The sequence below is a fragment of the Pteropus alecto genome, unplaced genomic scaffold, assembly GCF_000325575.1.
Source record: "Pteropus alecto unplaced genomic scaffold, ASM32557v1 scaffold38, whole genome shotgun sequence".
NCBI lineage: Eukaryota > Metazoa > Chordata > Mammalia > Chiroptera > Pteropodidae > Pteropus > Pteropus alecto.
In genome coordinates this window covers 10,699,208-10,705,755 of record NW_006442512.1, presented here as the reverse complement: position 1 = coordinate 10,705,755, position 6,548 = coordinate 10,699,208, and the positions used below count along the sequence as shown (strand labels likewise).

General features: G+C 32.6%; 1 pseudogene; it reads right to left on the bottom strand.

The window, feature by feature from the left end:
* Positions 1–4,643, bottom strand: part of LOC102898794 — a 6,465-nt pseudogene extending 1,822 nt beyond the window's left edge.
* Positions 4,644–6,548: the final 1,905 nt, after the last annotated feature.

Genomic DNA, 6,548 nt, shown 5'->3' with positions numbered 1-6,548 from the left:
CCTGTTAACATTTTTTTAAATCAATAGATAGGGGCAGTAAACTATTTTCTTAATATATTTATAAGTAATTCTGCTGATGGCAACCTCTTCATACATAACTTTTCTGAAAGTATCGATCTAATTCACAGATACAAATCCCCTGAAAGTTTACAACTGCCAATTACCAATTACTGCCTTATGTACGTTCTTAGGAGGTCTACATTTTCTTACATCTAACTCTTTTCAATTCTCATCATTCTTACCAAAAGTCTATTGGTAAAACATCATGCAACATATCTTGAAAGCTACCAGAGTTATAAGAATGCTATTTGGGTGATGTTATTATAAGATGAGGAGACTAATATTTTCTCTGACAACTTGCCAATTGCAGTATTAGAGAAGATGAACAAAATCTAACATAGACCTATTAGTTATATATTTTTTAAATCATTGTGGAAATAATTCAAGAACTAACTCAGAAAAAAATACAAATAAACAAAAGGATCAGCCTCTTGAAACCATCTATCAAACTGATGTTAAAATTTAGAGCAATAGCATAAAAGATCAAGAGAAGAAATGATTTTAATGATGTTTTATTTTTACTTTTGACCTATAATCTTTTGTGTTTACCCATTTGAATTAATAACTGATTATTTCCCGGTAACCATCTAAGCACAGATTATTGTCTTACTCCTATGTCTGGTAGGAACTACTATGATGAATCATAAATTTCAGGTAATTATTACATTATGTATGATCATAATTTAACATGTATGCCTTTTTTATAACTTTCTAAGATATATCATTCAATATAATCATCCTAACATCACTAGGAATCTATTATTAAAATATTCTATATATAAATGAAAAAGTATGTTTGTAACTTGTAGCTAAGACTCCATTATATCTTATGATTTCAATATGATTTATTAATAAGTATAAAATTACAATATTTATGGAAGTCAGCCTATAAAGAGAGAAAAGGAACTTTCCAGGAACAATTGAATTAGCTTATAGTATGTTTTTTTTCAGAATAGTATTGTCAAAAAATAATTTTTTTGCAGGTCATTGTATTGGTATTCACAAAATAAAGTGTATAAATATATCTTGAAGGAAAATCTTTCAAATGTATAAGGATGATTAATAAATAACAGACTAGCATATGGCAAGAAATAATACTAACCCAAAATATCTGTTTAATTCAGTGTATTCCTTGTTCAGATATGAAATCTAGAGTTCCCTTTAATTTTCTACACAAAATCAGACAGATGGATTATTGTATTGGATAGGTGGAAAAAAAATGTAATTTTATTTAAGATAAGAAATAATTTGTAACCCTCTCATAATCTCACTGCTGATAATTTTAAATAAGTGTATTATAATGAAGATCACTATTTTCTCTTTATTAACTTATTCAGAATGTCTTACAAAAATTTTACATAAGCTAGTAATAATATAATCTGTTCCTATAATTTTAAAATTCTATAATTGATTCTCTTTGACTACTTTAAGAAATCCATCATGCCAAAAATATTAAGAAGTTTAACTGTTGAATAGAATTTTATTATATTATGTAATTAGCCATTCCTCTTAAAGATTTTTTAATCATTTGAAGATTTTGAATTGTCTTTAATAAGTAAGACTAATGATAGCTCAGATTATAAAAATGTATACAAATGATAGTAGAGCAATTGGGTTAGATTCCAATTTCTTTAAAAATTACATTAGAACATATGTTATGAAAGTCATCTATAATAAAATATTCACTGAAAATTGGGATTTGAAACATTTATCTGCTAAATCGATGAGAGGAATATAAAGAAGAAAAAAGAAAAGGATATGTTAACTGAATTCTATGTCTAACTCAATACAATGCAGGGAAACACTCTTTTAAATCAATTAAATTAAGAAATATATAATATTTTAACAGTTACTACAATTGTTACCTAAAGTCATAAAACTGCAAAGACATGTAGGTTATTTCAATATAATTCTTTATTTGAATGACGACTCATCTAAAAAAAATAATCTCCTGTTTATCACAATTTTCAGGCAAGTCACTGAGGCTCTCTGCTTTAATATTTGTAAAGACAGCATAAAATACTAAAATAGAGATCTGAAAAAGATATAATTTTCAACTTGACCTAAGACATAATTGACCTTTTATGTTTACTCATTTGAATTAATAACTGCTTTTTCCTGAAAACCCTCTGAACAGATTATTCTCTTTCCAAAATATGAAAATATTTTTAGAAAAACATTTTTCTTCCAATATATGTTTTATGACAAACAACACTAGAGCATTAAAAAAGTGTTATGTTAAAACTAAAATAAGCAAATACTTTAAATGATTTTTTGTTTCTTTGAACTCACAGATATAGATCTTTTGTTACTATAATCATAGTGTACCTACTGAAATAAAACAGTACAGCCTCAACTGCCAACTATATCATGTTTTCTTGCTTTACATATGAGTCTTCAGAAAAATTTTAGTATTTTTGCATATTATAAAGGGTATTCTTCCAGCATCATCATTATTACCACATTTATAATTAGAATTTTCAACCATTAACTTATCGTTTAATATTATTCACTATTATGGCACATACTACATTGAACTCGAATATTATACCTTTGCTATTTAATTCCTTCTAGCCTCTCAATTTATAATTAATGATTCAAATTAAATCATAATGTTTTTGTAAATTATATTTTTAAGATTGCCTCGATGATAGAATTTTCACTTTTGTACTTTTCAATCACATTTGTGTAATGTCAACCCAATTTTCTTTCTGCTTTCTATGTTAGGACAAATTCCACTATGTTAAGACAGATTCCACAAGCAGTGAACTAAAAATGCTAGGCAGTCAATATTACTGCTTATTAAATAATTTCAGTTCTTTATATTTCAGACAAATGATAGATTTGCACTTCCTCTCTCCCTTTTGTTATTTTTTAATGAAGGTGGTCATCGGCCACAACCTTGCTTTGGTAAATGAAATGTGAACTGAATGACTTAGCAGGCATTACGTTGTGTCACTTACAGGTGGGAGGTTTAAAAATTATTATGTGTTACTATATCCCCTCTCCTCTGCTACAATGACCTCTGCTACATGTTGATGTGAAACCTCCATCAGCCTCAATGACTACGATAAGAACCATCCTGCCATAGACAAAGACACACACCCCCCCACACACAAAGTGGACATACAGCATCAGTGATATATAAAATTTGACCATGTTAATTCATTGTATTTTTTGTTTGTCTAGTACCTCATCAAAACCTAGTACAATCTCACTGACTCACAGAGAAATTATACCAAACTTTATACACATAATAACATAAAAGCCTCGAAGGAAATACACAAATGATTTTAATGGTATTGGGATTATATCATTATTTTTTCTTATAATATGCCTGTTATAAAGCTATTTAAAAATAACGTGGGAAAGTAGAAACACAGCGTCATTGTGAACATATCATAGGATTTATAATTCACTTACTCAAAAAAATATCTATTTGTACCTACATGAGCTCATCACTGGGGATATAATGATGCCGTGAACAGACAAAACCCTGCCTCTTGGAGTTACAGTTTATGGGGAAATCAAATAAGAAACATAAGAGAAGTAGTTGATAAAACAATTTCTAGCCGAAATACTTCTATTATCAAGGATATGCGCTTTAATACCTACTAGTGACCATGACTTTAAAAAGTCTATTTAATATGTTTATTTACAAATAAAGAAACAGAATTATATTTATGCTTAGACATTTCTGAAAAATGAACAAACTCCTTCACAACTCATTCTCTAAACATATTCCATGTTTCTCCTTTTCTTCTAAAAGAGGTTTTAAAATGTTGATTCAAGCAATGTGCTAGGTCCTCAATTTATGTCTTTTGGTAAGCATCTTTGCAGCCTCTCTGGGCCACTGAAACTACTATGTAAGAAGTCACTGATGACCTCAGATCTAATTGAAGACCTTTATCTGTCTAAAGTCTGTTTCCTTTTGGGCAACTTTAACCCTCCACATGGCTTTACCTATATCTATTCCTCTATTATTTTTTTATATATAACTTCCAAATTGGAATCTCTAGCCATGGCCTTTGTTGTGATATCCTTTCTTAACCTCTCAAAAGCTTTTGGGTATTTTAAACTTAGTACTGAACATAATTTTAATCAAATATATTTTCAAAGGAAGAATTTCCCAGACCGATGAGTTGATTAAAGTTTGTTAAATTTTCCTTTTATTATTTTTTTAAATATATATATTTTTATTTTTCAATTACAGTTGGCATATGTTATATTAGTTTCAGGTGTACAATGTGGTAATTAAACATATTATTTACAAAGTGATAATCCTAATAAACCTAGTACCCATCTGACACCATAGATAGTTATTATAATATTTACTATATTCCCTATGCTGTACTTTACATCCCCATGACTTCTGTAACTACCACTTTGTACTTCTTAATATCTTCTCCCTTTTCACCCACTCCTCAAACCCCACTTCCATCTGGCAGCCATTAAAAGTTTCTCTGTATCTATGAGTATGGTTCTGTTTTGTTATTTTGGTTCTCTAAATTCTACATGTAAGTGAAATCACATGGCATTTGTCTTTGACTTACTCTACTCAGTGCAATACCATTTAGGTCCATCCATGTTGTAGATGGCAAGATTTCATTTTTTATGACTGAGTAATATACCATTGTATATATGTGTAACTTATTCTTTTTTTTTTTTTTTAACTGCCCATCTTTACTGTAAGCCCCTTAAGGGCAGGAATTATGTCATATGCTTTCCTAGTATTCCACAAAGGGCTGTGTACAAAATATCTATTGATTATCAAGCCATTGAATAGGATATGAGAGAATCTTATTATTTGCAGCAATAGGCTCTAGATACTTTACTTATATTATCTAATTTAAGCCTGACTACAACTGTATGATATAAGTAGTAGAAATGAGATCAGAATTTAGGCCTGTCTGAATATATCTCTGCATAACCCATGAAATTTAAGTGATTATCTGCCAGAATTTTAATTTGAAGTCTTGAATAAGTGCTCTGCTTTTATATGATAATATAGTCCTCTTAGATTATCTGGTTCAACCAAGTGATATAGACAGTTTTTGATATTCTCTCTAGGCATTTTTTATTAAAATTATTGGAATGACATTGGTTAATAAAATCATATAGGTTCCACCTGTTCTTTATCCATTCATCTATTGATGAACACTCAGGTTGCCTCCATATCTCGTGTATTATAAATAATGCTGATATGAATATACAAATTAACATGACCCTACAGAGCAGGATTCACTTTAGAAAGGCTCTGGTACCTGCCCAATCTGCTGTTTGGGTGCGTTGTTCTCTGATGAAGCTCTGGCTTGGTCAGAAGCCAGCAACCAAGCGTGTTGGCCCCAAGCCTCCTGGGAGCAGTCCCACTGCAGCCCAAGTTTAGTACAGCCTGTATCCTGCCTGAAGACACCTGGCAAGAGTCACAAAGCAATCTGCAGATGGCCGCCACCTGTGCTGGGCTTGGTGGTGCCTCAAGAGGCCAAGCTGTGAACCGAGACTGGCTGCCACTAGTGCTCAGTTTGGGGCTACTCAGCAAGAGGTATGGGGCATGCTGAGGCCAGATGCTGCTTGTTTGGGTTTTGTTAACCTTTTAGAGATTTTGGGAAAGGGACAGCATGAGCCAAGACAAGCCATTTGTATGGAAAAACCACCGGAGGAAGCTTAGGTGTCCCCACAGTTTAGGTGGGGTGAAGTCTCAGGTAATCACCAGGATGGTGCAACCAGTGTTAGCCAGGTTGATGAAGACACAGACATGGTATTTAACTGCATCTACTCATTGGGAGAAGGAGAGCTCAACAAAGGAACAATGGATTCTGCCAGCACTTCTGTCTGAGAGAAAGCTGCCCCTCCAGCCTTCACCCTGAAGCTAGATAACCAATTCCTCTATTTATGTCCCTGGCACTTTTTGAACTGCTCAAGTGCTGGAGCTCAGAGCGAGTGAGTACATTGACAAGTAAGTCCACCGTGGGTCCCTAAAGAGCAATGTCTATGACTCCATCTGCCCTCTGTCTCACTCAGCCACAGTCTCTACTGGTTTTCACAGCCAGAAGTTATGGGGATTTCTCTTCCCAGTACTAGAAACCTTGGCTGGGGAGCCTGGTGTAGGACTGGGATCTCACTCCTCTGAGGGAGACCTTGGTTGAGACATATCACTCCTGATTTTCAACTACCACACTCAAGTTGGGGACCAACTCATTCCACATCTCCACTCCTCCTACCTGTCTCAGGTGTCCTCTTCTCTTTGTCCAAAGTTATACCTCTGTTCAGTTAGACTCAGGTGACTCCCAGTGATGGCTGTTCTGTAGGTTAGTTGTAATTTTGTTATGGTTGTGAAAGGAAGCAAGTACAGCATTTACCTACTCCATCATATTGACCAGAAATATCTAAATTTTGTTAAATTTTCAATATTAGTTTTAATTTTGAGAATTGAGAGGGAAATTAGTTGTTAACTGAATCATCTTAATCGAACCCTCTTTATTGGTATA